At 38.1% G+C, this 19,598-nt stretch overlaps 1 protein-coding gene across 1 annotated transcript in view; it reads right to left on the reverse strand.

Moving 5' to 3' along the window:
- Gpa2 (Glycoprotein hormone alpha 2) overlaps positions 1-19,065 on the reverse strand; it is a 188,220-nt gene extending 169,155 nt beyond the window's left edge. The window contains exon 1 of the mRNA XM_083119920.1: positions 18,966-19,065. The gene's annotated coding sequence lies outside the window, so the exon portion shown is untranslated. The remainder of the gene's footprint in view (positions 1-18,965) is intronic.
- Between the last annotated feature and the right edge of the window lie 533 nt (positions 19,066-19,598).

A 19,598-nucleotide genomic window follows, 5' to 3' on the forward strand; every position in this document is an offset into this window, starting at 1 on the left:
CAGTGTAAAAGATTTATAATGTTTCCTGTACGAATTTCATTCTTGTTTTCAGTGTTTCCAGAGAAGACAATGGTGAAGACGTCGATGACCAACATGACAACGATGAAAACGACGAACTCTCTGATTCAGATATGTCTCTTCTGGTATGTTACCTACAGGTGAGCATTGCCATAGTGACAATCTGATTAGTTTGTGAACCTAACGAGACACCTGAAAACAATAGCCTGCCTGATGAGACAGCAAATATTACAGAATATTGTCATACCTTACGTACAAAACCCATTTGCCAAATTCCATTCTGTTATAAGTCAATTCCATTCTCATGCGAAATATTGAAATTATCCGCCGTCCTTCCAATATGGCGCCGTTACCTACCGTGTCAATGATCTGCAGAAATCTCAACATGTAATTGATGTTAGTTGTTATAAAAACGATATATCTCCAACAGCAAGCTATTGTCAATTAGTTCTTTAGTTAGTGAAATCTAGAATATATCCGCCATTTTTCAATATGGCGTGCTTAGCGGCAGAGTGATCGCCGGGGACTTTTGATATGTTATTATTAATATTATAAAGAAGCTATGCACCAAATTTCAGCTTGTTATGAATTATAGTTCCCTTATTTCGAGAAAACTTTCATTGTCCGCCATTTTCAATATGGCGGACTTAGCGTACGGGTGATCGCCGGGAACTTTTGGTATGCTGGTATTAATGATACAATGAAGATATACACCAAATTTCAGCTTGCTATGAATTAGTTCCTTTATTTTTCATATTTTGACTGCACTAATCATACATGGAAAGTTTTAACAATCGACGATATTAACATAAATCCATGAAAAATTGTTCGTGTGTCGAAAAGTTTAAATATAGATAGATTGCTTGGCTACTGTTTTTTGCAGACGACAAGTGGTTTTATATAGTGCGCAAGTTGAACTTTTGCGTTCGGGAAGAAGTTGATTGTGTTTAAATTCTAAAAATCACGGATTACTATTATGTTTAATTTGTCGATTAATTCTTGCAGTTTGCTTATTTTTGATTACATACTTCTTGAACATTGTCTTGCATTTTCTACTAGATTATCACATTTGTTTGGTAGATTTACGACAAATAGTATATCTTTCTTCCTTACCGTCTCTTGGTCTTTTTAAATGCTCGACTAATTCTGCCATCTATCCTCCATTGTTAAAAATACTTTTGTGTGTTGTGGACTAAATAGAAGTTAGAAAGTAACACTACAAAGAACAAGTGGTAGCACAATCAAAATTAGTTGTATCACGTGAAAATATTTACAATATTTGGACACGGTGTATATGGGAGTATGTTTGTGTAATAATTTGTTGTCGGGATTATGTTGATTTCTGTTGACTCACACTCAATACCATGATAAAATTCAATATTCTCAATATGAAAAATACACCTGGTCATCTCCCCCTTCTCACTGCTGAGCATGCAACTCAATGTGTGGGAAGCAACTTGTATTGTATTTCATTTCGTAAATAGTAATATTTAATTCCCTAGAGGGTGGAGGATGCATTGTCCCATACTGAAAATCATGGCAGCAGCATTATTATTATTAAAATACAGAAAAATATAGATAATCTGAGATGAACGGGACCGAAACTATCTCGAAAAACAAACATCCGGAAGATCTTAGGAAAAATCGAAAAAGGCGAAAGAAAAACAATATAACAAATAATACAGAATGTGAAAAATGAGACATACAGTTTTTTATGAATATTGTACTTACGTTGCTCAGTACAATAATAACAATGATGTTAGGGAAAAAAATAATTAAACGTTTTTGAACATACCCTTTAGAGAAAGTCAAGTGACTTCTACAGGACGTTGCATGGTTTCCGCTCACAAATCCACTTGTCTCAGCACTTATCAGAAAAAAAAAACTCGAATTTTTTTGCCCTCGGATTATACGAAATATGGGGTTATGAAGACTCGACTGCAAATAGTGTCAGTCCCCCTCTGCAACTTTCCTAGAAACAAATTTTCTTACTTAGTAAGGCTTATAATGAGGTCTCACAAATTCCCTAGAGTGTGGGGCGAGGGGGTGGTTTGGCCTGTGATCTTTCCTGTTACGGTTTCTCATTGATTTTTTTTAAACAAGAAACTGATGTGTTTGTTGCAGGCAGTCACTTAAAAATCAATCCTCGTTCGTAATTACGTACATGCAGCCTACAAAGCACCTTGCAACTCAATAGTGCGAAATGAATTGAAATTCTTCGATTGTTTTCCTTTGTCTAACAGTAACTAGGAATTGGGACACTGTAAGAGGAAACTAGTAATTAAAGTTTAAGACCTCGTCTATTATGCCTTATCCGGCTTAAGTTTAAAGACAATGTTATGTCTTGAAATTAAAATTGTCAATGATTTAAAAAAAAAAAATTCTTAATTGTATTATATAAGTGTCTAATGATGGAAGTGCTATGTAGTTCATAGTCATTCAGTACTGGATTGTAACATTATCCAATATAAGACTACTAATAGTTACAGTTTTTTACATATTTTAACAGGGTCGTTGAAAAAAGGGATAACGTGCCCCAAAAAAGTGATTTCCATAAAAACTTTTTAAAAAACTTCTACGACTTATTATTGGTATTTTTCGAGGAAAATGTGGAAGATTTTTATGCAAACATTTCCCTCCAACAGTAAAAAGGAATATATAGATTTTAAAACCCGATAAGAATCTTCTATTTCTGCACATCAGATACGTAGGTACGAAATTAAAGAAAGATGAAGCACTGACAAGCTATAACCCTCAATGACCACGACTACAGCCCAGTTCTTTCTCCGCCAAAGCTGTCAGTGAACATCCACAACGATGGCAGTGGTGGAATACACACGGGGATGTGTAGCACAGCGCGCTACTAGGATGCCAGAGGTCCATGGTTCTAATTCCGGCCAGGGCATGGGTGTTATTTGTTAGTGTCCTTTCATTAATTTAATCAAATCATCACTCATCGTCATCTTCGCGAAAAAGCGAACCAAATCAATAAACAATAATTGTGACCTATTCGATATCATGGTGCAACTTTTACTTACATGGTCAAGTCGATGGCAATCAATCAATCAACCTACACTACACGAAAATTCCCGAAACCTAGAAATTTAGCCTTCGAAGATGATTTGCCAATTAGCCAACTCCACCAGGTTGATGATGTACCTTAATTTTAACAACTTGTAAATGTGATTAATAAACAATATAAAAACTTCTTTTAAGATTTTAATAAACTTGAAAGTAGGTTGTTTATCATTTAAGATACAGTAGGGATTGAGTCTGTGGTTACAGATGTGATTGTGTAAGTGATTTGTTGCAAAGATAATTTTGTGTTCTAAGTTAGAATTTGAGACTTTATAGTTTACTGTTTGAATATTAGTGTCGTTCTAAATATATGTGCGACAATGTGAACATTAATTCATGAAAAAATCTAAAGGCCGTAAAGCCAAATTTGCTGGTACAAAACCAGCTGAATCCAACATGGACACGGACATTAGTGCCATGGAACTTTCCAGCAACGTGGAAATCATAACTTCGGTAGAAGAAGTTAATAAGTTGAATTCTCAGTGTAATAATATAGATTACACCCAACAAATTAGTAAATCAAGTTCCAAAAAAGTTTATGAGCAACAGGTATTGAAGTACAGAAGTAATCATTTAGGTCCGTATGAAATATTTGTGAAATCTAAACATCAGGATGCCTCAGGTGGAAATGGCAAAGGAAACATTGGTCAACTTCAAAAAAAAAAGAAGAAAAAAAAAGGTAAAGTGTTCCCCTGTGCATAGCACCTCAACTTCACATTTTAAAATTAGGCCAAATAGTCAGCAAAGAAAATATTAGAGGTTTGAAAGAGATAGATAGCCTTGGGAAAAATCTAGCTAGACTTACATTTACGACATCTAATTATGCAAATGATTTCCTTTCGAATCCATTACTGTTACAGAATAATTGGGAAGGTTTTGTTCCATCACACCGAGTACGAAGAATGGGAATTATGAAAGATGTACATCAGTCAATAAGTGAAGATGAAATTTTGCAAAATATAAATTCATCAACAGCCAAAGTAATAAAGGTAAAACGCATTGTGAAGTATAAGTACGAGGAGGGTACTCGCGTTGCTGTTCCAACTCGAACGGTAATTGTAACATTCGACTCGCAATCCTTACCACAATATGTCACACTGTTTTACAAAAAGTTTGATATTGATAGGTACATTCCCTTGATTAAACAGTGCACTAATTGTTTTTATTATGGGCACTTCAGGGCTAATTGCAAAAGTAAATTAAAATGCAAACGCTGTGGTGAGAATCACGAATCGTCCTCTTGCACAAATAAGATCAAGTGTTTCCATTGTAATCAGGAGCACACTGCAATTGACAAAAACTGTCCTGAAAAACAACGCCAAAAGGAAATAATCAAAATTATGACAGTTCAGAATGTTACGTTTAACGAAGCTATGAAGAAAGTCCCAAAAATTAATTATATGTATGGATATGAACAGATATCTACTGGCCATGTTCAGGAAATAGAAAAGACAGTAATGCCAGTTACATATGCTTCGATATCTAACAATTCGAGTAGCACCTCATATCATAATAATATAATACAAGATCAATACAGTGTATCTAATAAAAGGCCATTGTACAGTTCAAAGAAAGCTGGAAAATATTTGGAAGAGACTGAGTCTTCTCAAGGAAAACGCCAGAAATCTTCTCAAACATTGAAACCATTTGGACAAAATGAATATAAAAAGAGAATGACAAGCCCTGATTATTCTTTGTCAGGATCTCGAAAAGACAATGCTCCGTATTTGTCGACAACATGCCAACAAAATAATTTATTTGTTCTTGCAGAGGCGGCTCAAGCTATCCAGCCAATTCGGGCACAAGAACAAAATTCTACAAAATTCCTAAATAATTTTTCATTATTTATAGAACAATTATGTAGCCTAGCAGGGACTTCGACATTGAACGTTAACCAGGACTGGACTTGCATTGCTACAAGTATTTTGCAATACTTATTTCAACAACCAGCATGCCAGACAAAGTCTTGAAAATATTACAATGGAATATACGAAGTTTAATTCCTAATAGACATAATTTACAACATATTTTATCTTATTTTTCTGCAGATGTCCTTCTTATACAAGAAACGTGGTTGAAAACTGACTCAACATTGAAGTTTAAAGGTTACAATTGGATAAGAGATGATCGTTTAGATGGATACGGTGGTTCAGCTATAGGTGTTAAAAGAAATATACAGTATGACATTATTTTGTTTAAAAATATAAACAGTCAAATTCAGATTACAGGTGTTCGGATTGCTGATACGTCTTATGTATCAATTTACTGCCCTCCCACAGTGCACCTCCCTGTTACAGTGTGGCAGAATATCGTTGGGCAGCTTCCACCAAACACGTCATTTGTGCTGGCAGGGGACATTAATGCACACCACCCTATGTGGGGCTGTTCTCTAACTGATCGATCAGGTAAAGATTTGTATAATTACTTGCAAGATTCCTCAGCTGTATTACTCAACGACGGAACACCTACAATAATCTCAAGACCTAATGAACAGCCGAGTGCTCCAGACATAACTATTACCTCAAATGATATAGCTTCAAAAATCCATTGGAGTGTATTAGAGAAGTGTTACAACAGTAATCACATGCCAATTATGATAACCTTTCAACATAATAAAAATATAACGTGGTTTACTATGCGCTCTGAACAAAACAATAGTCAATATATATCAAGAAGGGTTGAATGGCAGAAATTCTCCGGAAATGTAAACAATGCAATAAAGAATGAATTGTTGAAACAAGAAGTATCGTATGACACATTGGTGTCTCTCATTCGACAAGAACAAATAAATGCAACAGTATCTAATTTTGGATCTAGAAGAAAAGTGACTCCGTGGTGGACAACGGATTGCCAGAAATGGGTAAACGAACGACAAAAAGCATACATAAATTATAAGGAGAATCCTACCATCAATCATTTTATTAGATATAAAGAAATTGCAGGAAAAACTCAGAGGTTCCTAAAGAAATCAAAATCATACTTTTGGAAGTCATTTTGCTCTACATTAACTAAAGATTCTTCTATTGCAGTGACTTGGAAAATAATAAGAAGTATGTCCAATAATAATACTTGTCATTATTTTGGAGGAGATATCAATTCAGCCTGGATAAAAGAATTTCACCGCAAGTTGACACCAGATACGGTTGAAACTAATCTTTGTCAATTGTTAAACTCTATGAAATATCCAGAAACATCCACGTTAGAATCGCTATTCACTATGGATGAATTAGAATATGTTGTTCATAAACGAAAGAAAACGTCTCCGGGTTTAGATGGTATTACATACGAATGTATTCAACACTGGCCTTTGAATGGATATGAAATTTTACTAAATACATACAATTCAATATGAAATAGTGGAGAAATTCCATCACAGTGGAAAGAAGTGGTGATAATACCCATATTAAAACCAGGTAAACAATCAGGAATACATACGAACTATAGACCTATTGCAATGTCATCATGCCTTGCTAAATTATATGAATATTTAATACTCAACAGACTCACATGGTGGGTCGAATATAATCAAAAATTACCGAAACATCAGATGGGATTTAGGAAAGGAACTGGAACAGTAGATGTATTAGCGACACTAATTTTAGATATATGGCTATCTTTTATACGGCGAGAATTTTGTATCGTAGTTTTTCTCGATCTAAGTAGCGCCTATGATTCTGTCCTTCCAAATATACTGTTACAAAAATTGGAGAAAATGAACGTTCCACGTAATTTTATAAAAAGTATTCTTGGATTATTATTGGCACGTAAGTTGTACATTCGATATGGAAGACAGTTATCCACCGCACGTTATACACATAAAGGTCTACCACAAGGCGCAGTGCTGAGTCCCATGCTATTTAATATGTACACGGCAGATTTAGGCTCAAAAATTCTTCAACACACTCGTCTATTACAATATGCAGATGATATTGTTATATACACTAGTAGTAAAAATATTCAAGAAGGGGCTCAAAAAATTCAAAAATCTCTGGATGAATTATCATCATGGTGTGATATCAATGGAATTGAAGTAAATCCAGATAAGTCTTCGGTGGTAGTTTTTAATGAGAAGAGATCTCATTCATGCATATAATAAATATAAACGGAAAAACTATTAGTCAACAAAGAAGACATAATTTTTTGGGACTTATATTAGATGAAAAACTTAAATGGAAGTCACAAGTAGAACTGGCACAATGTAAGGGATCTCAAGTGTTTAACATAATAAAAATGTTGACAGTTAAGAAAAAGTGGGGTGCTGATCCTAAATTATTACATCAGATCCATAAACAGATGCTAAACTCAAGACTAGAGTATGGTTCCTTTATGTACAATGATAATTTAAGTTGGGCTTTTAACACGCTATCTTCTATCCAATATAGCAGTTTATCCAGGATTTATGGCCTTTGGAAAGGAACTCCAAAACAAGCAACTTTCGTAGAAGTGGGAGATCCACCATACAAACTTAGAGTTAAATATCTTGCGAGCAAATTTTTACTTAAGAAAATTGCCAACACGACATCTCCGATCATACCAAAACTTCAATTGTTAGACTCTTTGATGCTCAACAGAAGTACAGCAAAATATAAATCCAGATTACCTATACTATATTATGCTTATAAGGACATTAATAAATTTCAAGCTAATATTATTCGTTTACCTAATGCACCATGTTTCATGACAGACTACTTTAATATGATATCTCCCATGAGGATTCATTTTCCTGCCTACCCAAGTAGAGTTTTCAGGAAGACAATCCCTACAATTTCAAATAATATATATCAAGACTACATACATTCAAAATTACAATGTGAATATCACATATATACAGATGCTTCAAAATCAACGTCTGGAAAAACAGGAGCAGCATTTTACTGTGATAATTCTGCAGAATTCAAAATTTTTCCTTTGCCATCGTATCTGTCAATATACACTGCAGAAGCTTTTGCAATACGACAGGCATTGCTTTATGTACAAAAGAAGAAGTTAAATTCAGTTCTAATTGCAACCGATTCAGCCTCTGTGCTAAATTCTTTACAGTTTGCATCATGGTCATGTCATACGGAATGGTACATTGTTAACATAAGAATACTCACACTGAAATTAACGAGATTGGGATATGATATCAACTTTATTTGGACACCTGGACATTCTTTAATAGAAGGGAATAATATAGCAGATACTTTGGCAAAATATGCAGCGAATCAAACAATCCAACGGGCGCTTTCAATAAAGATTCCGTCCGTAGTTTTGGAATCACGCACTAGAAAAATACTATTTACTGACTGGCAAAACTTGTGGACAAATACTGGCACTCAATGCGGTAAGGCCTACTATTCTATACAAGAAAGAATTCCAAAGGAATGTTGGTTTAAACAGATTCAACTCTCCCGGAGTTCCCTCACAACTATAATGCGCTGCAGGTTAAATCACACTATCGCCGCAGCTCATCTGTACAAGAAGAATTTAGTGACTTCACCAGTTTGTTTGTGCAATGAATATACTGCAACTCCAAACCACATTATATTTCAATGCAAACTTTATGAAACTTACAGAGAACCATTTTTACAGGAATTGTACAGGAGTGGACATCAAGCACCACTGACACTGCCTTGTTTACTGACTTCACCTTCATCCTCGGTAATCTATATTCTTACAAAATATCTTAATAAGTCTAATATAATTCTGTAAAAGTGTAATGAAATTTGGAAACTATTTATTATGAAAGGAATAATTGTGAGTAAATATTATGTGCATACATGTATATAATACCAATTGATAAATTGTTAACTGGTGCATGGATTTTGTCCACAACCAATAAATATTTTATAAAAAAAAAAAAAGATACAGTACGTTATTTTGATCATTATGGAAAATTATTTACCTAATTTGAAATACCCCGTGGCAAATCACAAGAAAACTTCATGATTTATAGTAGAGTTTAATTGCTGAAACCAAGAGAAAGTGCAAGGACAGAGATTAATAGTTTCAGTAATCTTGAACTGAGACCACCAACAGGACTCTGGTCCAAACTACCTTCTACGGCATCGCTGTAATTCACCTTTGGTTATAAACAAAAAAGGGGAGAACGTGTCCCGACTCTCATTGCCTTAAGACCAGCTCTTGCATTTGGGGGTCAATTAAGTGAGAGTGAGCTTCAACGAGCATGGAATGCGTAATGGGGACCAGGTCATGGACTCCATGAACTCGGGTATTCTTATTCTTTCTCCGCTGTAGAAACGAGGTCAATGTAAACAATACACGTGGCTTGTGAGAAATCCTATTGGTTATCTAAACTAACTAGCCTTCTTAAACCCGAAGGTTCATGGCTGCAGCAACACAGGCCTTCCATCTTTCCCTATCTTGAGCAAGATCTATATACTCTTTTCCATCCCTACCGATTTCCCTTAGGTCCATCTCAACGTTGTCCCTCCATCTTCGTCTTGGCCTTCCTACAGGTCTCTTACAACCAGGTTTCCCAACAAGAATCCTGTAAACTCCTCTTTCCTGTCCCATTCGTGCCACATGGCCTGCCCACCTAAGTCTTCTTGATTTAATCATTCTAATAATATCTGGACATGAATACAAATTATGTAGTTCTAAATTATGTAACCTTCTCCACTCACCTGTCTCCTCATCCCTTTTAGGTCCAAAGATTTTCCTAAGGATCTTATTTTCAAATAATCCTATTGGTTATGTGCAAGTAGGAATTTAGTGCATGTGATAAAGCCATCCATACTGCTCAGCGTAGCTGCTATATTTAAAGGGTCAGTCAGTGGAAAACAGGTGTTGATGCCGTCTCGAAGTGTTGATGCCGCGGCTCCACGAAAATCCTGCCACTTGAAGGAAGTCCCGTTGTCACCCGGTAGATGGCAGTCGCGTCGCAGGCTTGTTGTGTGAAGCAATGCGAGTATGAGCCGTATGAAGTGCAGGGGCTAGTACGAAAGTCATTCAGCGTGGAATGATGGCAGTGTATGGGGAACATTGTTTATCGTCCTTCAGTGACGTTCTTCCTTCGCGCAACCTCTGACTCCACTCCTCCACCCGCGACAGAGATAGGCAATGTTCACCATACACTGCCGTCATTCGACGACCGCCTGCACTTCACACGGCTCACACTCGCAATGTTCACCATACACTGCCGTCATTCGACGACCGCCTGCACTTCACACGGCTCACACTCGCACTGCTTCACACAAGCCTGCGACGTGACTACCATCTACCGGGCGACAACTGAACCCCCTTGCAGTAGAAGGAGTTTCGTGGAGCCGCGGCATCAACAAGTCGAGATATATATATGAGGTGGCCTGTTTTCCACTGACTGGCCTTCATAAATTATGGGACTTACGTACGAAAATACTTGTCAGAAGTCACGTGGTTTCAATTTCTACAGATACTACAGGCACATAGGGGAAAGAGGGAACAGTAGCGTGCGGTTCATTGGCCGTGCTGTCTAAGGCGCTGTGCTCTGGACTCCGACTGCGGGACGGCATAGATTCGAGTCCACCTGGGATCAGTCTCTGGGTTTTCGGCCTGTGTATAGGACCGGTGGCAACCCACCATCGTGAGGAAATTGGGGAGCTACGAGTGAGTAACGTAACCCGGTCTCGGAAATCTCCCACAACGGCTGAGGGTTCGACGTGCTGACCCCACATCACCCCATTACCGGTTGAAGATCTCCATACCTCTAGTTAGGATTGTGGGAGGGAGACCGGCACCAAAAATGTTTCAACTTGGATTTTATGCATTTCGATGTCTGTGTTAGTTTATCTCACCCTTTCATAACGTTCCTGAAGGGAACTGGTTCGATCCTGGGTAACGTAGCTCATTCATCACTCATCCTCAACAATGGCGTACTCGCTATTCATGGAGAGCTTAATGGTAATGTGCGAGAGGTGATAAATATACATGCGAATGGCAAAACACAACGCTTGAGTTTTATGCCCTCAAAGACTGGACCAGTATGATGTGAAGGTATACCTGTCTCTCCTAGATGAGAAGTTCTACGGTAAGGAGTTGTACTTGGGACCGTACGATGCGTAGAGAGTCTGACTTGCGACTCACCCAATCGTCGGACTGACAGTCGTCGAACTGCTTGGCCTGGATGAGATTCGTCAAACGGCCTGCCTGACAATCGTCTCACTGGCTCGTAGTGCCCAAAGCTCACTGACCCCTCAGCCCCCGTTGTTCCACATATTTATTGCAATCGAATTTGCCTAAGCAATGCCAAGTAAGTAACCTGATGATTCTTCCTCGATTACACCTGTTTACATGTTTACACCGTTGGTGACCCGGTAAGCTTAGGTAATGTCTGATAAGGCATTCCCTAGATATTTCCTGTCTGGAACACAACGGCTGGTGTCTGGTTTTGGAGTTTTTCATACTGATATTTTCCTATTATTTATGGATTGTTACGCTTTAACTTTGTCAGCATTTTAGAGTTTTCGACAAGAAATTAAATGAACACTTTCGCCTAAGATCGAGAATACTAGATGTTCCATTTGACAAAAGTAGAAGGTTCCTAAACGTTGCTCCATGCTATCTCCTTTAGAAGTGGTGAAACCAAGTCTCGTTTCTTGTTCGATTTTTCTTCCTTTCGAAGCCTTTCCACCCACATCTACTTTATCATACTGAAGATTTAACGCGACTTGCGATACATCTGTGATAAACGCGGACTCGAACAGAAAACGGTCAATGAAAATCAAATAAGCAGACAGTTTGAACGCATCGCACGTTGTCCAGAAGAAAAAACTTCTAAGCCCAGTTTCGAGCGTTTGGTGAATTCTAAACAACATCCATCACAGATTAGGAGTGGCTAAGATTAGTCCCCAAAGCCAATAATTCGCAGCAAAATTCCCTGTCATAAATTTATATTCTTTTGAAGGAGAGAGAGAACGGCCATTTGCATGTGGAAGTTACAGCGAAAACTTCTCCCAAAAAAGCACTACAGTATGATAGTAAGAAATTAGGGCATAGCATATTCGTTATATTCTGAACCTGATACTCTGTTTTGAAACGAGAAAATATTATTTTTGGATGTGATTTAGACCGACTTTGTGCTTTTATTCAACCTACCTGTACTCATGAGTGTTTGTGAATTATACTTTTGCACTTTGGGGAAAGTATCAGTTACAAACAAGAAAAGCAAAAATTGCATTTCTGGCGTAGGGCAAGATAACAACAATATCTAGAGCAAAGCATTAAAATAATATAAAAACTATGTAATGTAATGCATACATTACTTTTTATATTCTTTTCATGCTTTGTTACTATTATTATTATAACTGGGGATCGAACCCGGGACACGTTCATTACAAGAAGACAGAGTAACCACTACAACATCGGGGTACATAAAGTGAACTTGAGGAAGTGTTACGAACTTTTATATTTGTTGCCAAGGGTCTAGAAAAAATAGACTTCAGCCTCCCCTAAGGCGTGGTGGTAAGATCGTGTCCTTGTAATCAAGGGGTCCCTGGTTCGATACCCGGTGGAGGCACATACTGGTTCGGGTCCCTTCTTTAGACCGTAGGTCGAGTCCCGATTAGCCTTTCTGTTAATAAAGTGAACTTTAAGAAACAAACTCCAACTAAAAAAAAATGTCAAATTTGAAATAAACCTATTCCTACTGTCCTCCACCAGCAAACAAAAGAACTAGGTTAATAAATTAGCATTTAGGCCAAATATACACTTTCTGAATGATATAGAGGTGCATATCAAATGCGATCCCAAAAAATATAGCCTACACACTCAATGTTTTCTGGCGCCGTCACCGAGGCAACCTTTTGTAAAGTGACATAACGCAAAAGTTTTGTTCAGTACCAATTGGAACTCGCGTCAGAAACGATTTCGCCAAATTTGGAACACGTGCATTGCATGCGTTAACTACAGAGTCAAATATTTCAAGGGTGAAAAACGTCATATAACTTCTGCAACATCGTGGGCAGCCAATCTCCAGTGTGAAGTTAACATATGAGGGGGAAAATCTGCCATAAACGTTATATATTTCGACTTTGATTAACCTATATGCAGTGGCAATTAATACAAATGTTGTAAATATATGTGCATTCGATTCACAACCATGTGTATAGTGAAACTTTTAGTTTAAGAACAACCGTGGATTTTGTTTAGATTTCGTTTAAAAGAAAATGCTTTACTTGGTAAGTAAATATGTTGCTTTTCCACATCAGAGGTATGACATTTAATATAATTACGTCTAAACTTACACTAAGTAGGTAATTAATATAAAATTAATGAGATATTTATGATGGTATAAATGGGTATATTAATGGATGGTATAACACAGGAATGGGATTTTCGTGGGGATACGCCCCTTTTTTGTATACAACAATAGGGAGTTTGTAAAACAGTGAGATGGTTGTAGTAGCTATTTCTGTCCCCGACTGAACTTTGATGTAAGCACCCTGAAAACTCAGTGATTTTCTCAACAAGTCATGATAATCATAACATGTTTATGGTTTCAGAAGATGAGGACAAGGCATTGAACAATAGTGACATGGCCAGAAATATCTTTTCGGGTGAACTCAGCCGAGGCTGTGTAACTAAGGGTGGCAAATTCTTGCACTTTATAATTTTAAAAAAATAACATTTTCTAGTATTTTTGGGATAGCAAAAGTAATTCTCTTTATTGAATTAGTGGATTTTCTAGATTTTCCAGAGGATAAATTTAGAATTGATTCATTTGGTTTATTTTATTCTGACACTTTGGCTAATCCCGAAGATGAGGTGTTGATATGATGGCATTAATAAAGGGACACTCAAAAAGAACACGGAACCCGAGATCCCTAACATTGTAGCACGCTGTGCTAATCACTCAACCACGGCGGTCGCAACATGATTTTAGGGCCTCCTGTATTCAATTTATATGAGATTGCTGTGACTCAGGCATTATGAAGGTTAAGTGTACCGAACAGTAAATAAACGTTGATTGGATTGATTGATTGATTGATTTGGTGTTTTAAGTTCACTTTATGCACAGTAAGGCTAATCGGGACTGGACCTACAGTTTAAAGTGGGATCCGAACCACCTGTGCCTCCACCGGGTATCGAACTGGGACCCCATGATTACAAGGCGACGACGCTACCACTGCGCCATCGGGGAGGCCACGCTGATTGGAGAAATGACGGTCTACTACCGTTGCGATTCAAATACTGTAACAAATTACCATGACCGCATTTAAAGAATTAACGGCTATTACGTGCACTGTTAAAAGTTACATTAAATTTTGCAATATTCAACCGTTAAAATTTAACAATGTAGTCTACCTGTTAATTTGCGAAAACAGAACGCAACCATTGTTCATTCAAATATGAATATTTTATCATGAAGATAAGATAATGATTACAAAAACTTCAGTTGGATGCACCATAAATATATTTTTATGAAACTGATTCATTAAAATTACATTGATTAGGTTACTACGTAATGGCTGTTGAAGTACGGTCAGTGTAATTTATTTTACGGTAGTAATTGAGTCTTAGACCGTCAATTCTTCAATCAACTTTTGGCAGCCTAGTTAACCGTAACTAAGTCCTCTTCCGTGACCATGCTTTGGCACTATGCTTTGCATTCCGACTGCGGGACGGCATGGAATCGAGTCCGCCTGGGTTCAGTCTCTGGGTTCTCGGCCTGTGTATAGGACCGGTGGCAATCCACCATCGTGAGGAAATTGGAGTGCTACGAGTGAGTAGCGTAACCCGGTCACGGATGTCTTCTATAACGGCTGGTGGTTCGACGTGCTGACCACACGTCGCCCCATTAATGGTAGAATATCTCCACACCTCTAGGTAGGATTGTGGGAGGAAGACTGGCAGTCGGGAGATCGGCCTAGGCCCTTCAAGGGCTGTCGATCCACGGGTTATTATCATTATTATTATTATAGTTAACCGTAATTAATGTAAATTTAATGATTCCGTTTTTAGGAATATACTCGTATTTAAGCTACACAAATGTGCGATTTATAATCATTACCTATATTTCTGTAAGATAAACTATTTAATTTTAAATTTGAATGTTTTTTCTTACATGAGCCCATAACATTAGCTTGTGTATAACAAGCGTGTGTTTGTGTATTTTACCCACGCCATGTTAACTTCACGTTCTAGCCACAGAACAGAGAAGTGACGTCGTGAATAAGCCTCACGAGAAAACGTGTATCCCGTTTGTGTATATTAACAGGCAGGCCGTTAAATTTTAACGGCGCAATACTCTAAATTTTATGCTAACTTCAACATCTTTGTCAGGAGGAGAGAAACCGTTTGGCGCTGTCGTCGAATGTTCAACCCTAAGAGAGCTGAGGGAGCGTAGGTGATGCAATCAGCTGCTTGCCATGTAATCCTATTCATGTGCTGCCAAAATGTGTGGCATTATTCAACACACCGTCACCGTTATTCAGTTCCAAGTGTTTGTGGGTAACCGTACCCAGCGAAAGTGGAGACGTAATATTCAACGTTGTTCAAATTTTTGACGACGAAGCAAGAGAGGGAAGTTATGCAGATGACAACACGGCGACACAATGAACACGAGCGAAGGGGACACTAGAGAACAAAACAAATGACTGTCCACTTTAGTTCGCAAGCTTGCATGGTTTTTCTCATCTTGCTTGAACTGTAACAGTGTAAGAAAACCGACTTGTCGAACAAAGATACAAAAATTATATTTATATGGTAAAAAATATATATTTTACCGTCTTTTCTTTTCTCTAGCCACTGTAGGAAGTAAGTCAATATAAACAGATACACGTGGCTTCTGAGAAATTCTATTGGTAGTTCGAATGACAGCTGTACATTAATATTACGCGTAAAAATATAGTGCAGGTGATAAACTAATACCACTCAATGTAGCTGCTATGTTGAGGTTGTAGGACATTTTACCATGAGCTGTACAGCCAGGACAAAATAACACCAGATTCTAACTAGGGTTGCGTTTGTCTCTCTTTTGAAGATGGCCACTCAACTATCGAACATCGATATCAGAGGACAACACAATATGGAAGATCTTGCTGGTGCTGTATTGGAGCTGGCTTGAACGCTTGAACTGATTAATTAAATTTTTGGCTACATCGGTACGTGTGTACATTTTTCACCCTTCGATGTATACGGGGAAATGTCCCCTTATCTAAAATCCTTACCTGTGTGTTAAAAAGGGTGGTGTAAAGAAACCCTTGAGAAGGGTTAAAAGTTGTAAGGTTGTAAAGAGGACAAACTCTACGGACACAGTGGAAAAGGCACGATCTTCTCAAACTGCTAAAAACATTACTTAAAACACTGTCGCCATAATCCAACAGGGATGATAAACAGTTGGTAAGATTAAAAGTCTGTCTAGAATAATAATAATAATAAACTCGGGTTGAAGAAATGGTGGAATATGTACATTTACAAATGATATTTACGACATATCTAGGTACGTATTTGGACACAGAGGTTGGCTGATTAAAATAACTCTTTCTTTCATTCTCTTCGGTTATTTTAAATCGCTTTTCTACCTCTTGCGACGATGAGGATGAATAATGAAGTGATGAAATTCACAAGCCCAACGACACCTCGACCTGGGTCCGAACCTGGGACTTCTGGATTTGTAGCACATTACGTTGCCCACAATTTTTCGTATTAAAAGATATACGATAAAATGTCATTCGTTGAAGATTCAATTTAAGCACCCGTCAGTCACCTTACCTATTAACCAATTGATTTCGATGGGGGGGGGGGATTTTCCAGACACCGGCTTTCCGGGCGGAATTTTTTGAATAACGCACCACACGTCCCAGGTTCGAATCCTGGGGTTAAGTGTGTGCGTTAGTATGTATGTCCGTCCTGTAATCATCTCATCGTCGCTATTACCCTGGTTGGGGGGGGGGGTGAAGGGTGAATTTCCCGTAAGCACCCAAGTGTCAAATCTCTCTTGCACCCTGCACTTCATTTGACAGACTAAAGTCCGCCCGGCCAGAGAATGGAATTGAGGAAACCCAGACTTTCGGCCTCCAGTTCAAGGGGGGGAAAAGCGGTGTTTCTACCGGTTGCTACACGCCTGATTTTTGTCCAGTCGTACACGACACCTCTTCCTGTCAACAAGACCCCTTCGCTCGCATTTCAGGGAGAGGAAGGGAATCGGAGACCCATTTGCTTGCTACGCGGAGGCAACCATTTCAGCTTCGCCGTGCTGGCTTTGATGAGGGTGGCAACGCAGAATACCACGAGAATTCCCCCTCACCACGGCAACTTGACAAAGCCCATTGGTTCAGCTGTTCATGTGACCCTCCATGGCTTTCGACAGAAAAGACAAAAATAGAATTTCCAAGTCCGTTCTTTGGCCGGAACCACTGTAAAAAGGCTCTGACGTCAGGACTAACAGCCGATATAATCCTCTGTGGAGCATGAGTTTTGTGTTGTCCATGTGTGTTTGTGAGTATTCCTTTTTTATATTCATCCTTTAATCTGTCGCCCTCATCTTCGCATTAGCCAAAAGGGGTAGAAAAGCGAAGTAAAATAAAATCAATCAAAATCTATTAACCTTGCTAAGTACGAAAGTGATCTACAATAACCAAAATAAAATTAGAAAAACAGGTAGGCTTAATTGGAAATTTTAACCCCATTTCGTGAACAATTGCAGTTTCTGATTTCAGTTTGTAGTCAATAACCCCTTCCTTGTTCTTTTGTTCGATCGCTTATACCTTACTTCCTTACCACCACCATACTTATTTCAGTCTTTTAAAGTAACGAGCCACTTCTAACGCCATTACAAGAAACAGTTATTTTTTCGGTATCGGTAACTGAAAATAGTTACATTTATACCTTTTCTTTGGTAAAGGTAAGGGTTTATTTTTACTATTCTTCTATTTGTTCATATTTAATCATAAAACGTTCATTGAATAAAATGAAAAATTAGTGTAAATGTCATCGATTGTGGTCAGTAAAAATGACACGTTCTACGAGTTACAGATAATCTCCAATAAACAAACTGTAAAACTAACTCTTTAAATTAATGGTAACTGGAATAATACTTTTAAAAAGGATTACATTTACTTTACTTTTTGGTAAATTAACTCGCTTGCTTTTCAACAGTTGCCGAGCTAATAGATAAATCCATTGCGCATTTTCACGTTCCTAGCTTCGTAAATACGTGTTTTTTTTTTTTTTTGTGTGGGGGCATTTGTTCATCTTTTCATTTTTTCAATGAAAATTCCATCCATATAGAGGGATACAACGTTTTACAACAATCTTCATGTAATCCTGTGCCATTTCCATGTTTAAGTTGAACATAAATAACAGAAAGGGGCAAGTGACTCCCAATTACTAGAAATTAGGAGAAAACTCGAAACTCGTAACCAAAAAAAAATGTTAATTTTATTTTGAAAAATCAGCATGACATTCATGAGGTAACTTTCTTGTTCGATAGATGGCGGAGTAGCTAATCTAAGCATACCTAGTTGACGATTCTGGAATGTTTATCCGAGAAGTAGCTAGTTGAAGAAAAATTAAAGCTACAACTATTCTCGATGTCCTCTACAGAACATTCGGAACCATCATCTTGAGAAATAAAAGCATAAATTTGTGCCAAAAATATTGTCTTAGGCAAGTAGTTGAATTAGTTTTATCCTCCAGTTGACAGAAGTAAGAAAATGTGTAATGGACCATCTCAGCTTCTGCTCGTCGATATATATGGACCAACACGTGTTCAGGCTTATATCGTGGGTAACAGTTTTCGCGCGCAAAATGAGAACAAAGAAACAGATTGATTTCTCTGACGAAACATATTCAAGAAGAAACATCTGGAAACAAATAAACATGCGAGTCAAGAAGAAATAGAACATTTCCAATGCGAAAAATATTTTTATAAAAAGCCAAGTACTCACCGCACTCCAGAAGATGAGGATGTTGAGTTTCGAAGGACAGGAGAGCCGGGAGGTACCTCGCGCAACACGACAGATGGCGACACTCGACGGGGGAAGCTTTCGGCTGTGAACTTTGAGCGGGAACTCCTCATCTAGTAGGTGTTTCCCCGCGCTGACGTCACGAACGCCCCCACCTGTTGTTCCGCAACGTGCCGCGCTCGATTTGCATCTGCAAAGTTGATACCGAGGTCACGCAGAAATAAAAACCCAGAAAAAACAACAGTCCAAGGGAAGGGGGGAGGGTGGGTTTATGGCGACACAACGAAGGAAAGCCGGATTTTGCAGGAAAACAAGGATCGATTTTCGCCTTAAACTGGTCGGGACGAATGTCTTTGTGTTTCTTTTCGGTTGACGGGTGCAATCATCAATGGCCCAGAAAACCCAACACCCTTAGCGTTCGATGGGTTGTGGAACGTAACGAAATTTCAGGACTTACATCAGTGAATATCCACTTCTGGAGGTACAAATTAACGGTCATTGGCGCCGACTGCACATAATTTTAGGTGAGAAGCAAGCAGTGCCGGATCTACAAATCTTGCCCCCCCCCCAAAAAAAAAATATTACCAAAGGACCCCGTCTACCTACCTACCTCTA

The sequence above is a fragment of the Lepisma saccharinum genome, chromosome 3 (assembly GCF_977018435.1).
Source record: "Lepisma saccharinum chromosome 3, izLepSacc3.1, whole genome shotgun sequence".
NCBI classification, from domain to species: domain Eukaryota; kingdom Metazoa; phylum Arthropoda; class Insecta; order Zygentoma; family Lepismatidae; genus Lepisma; species Lepisma saccharinum.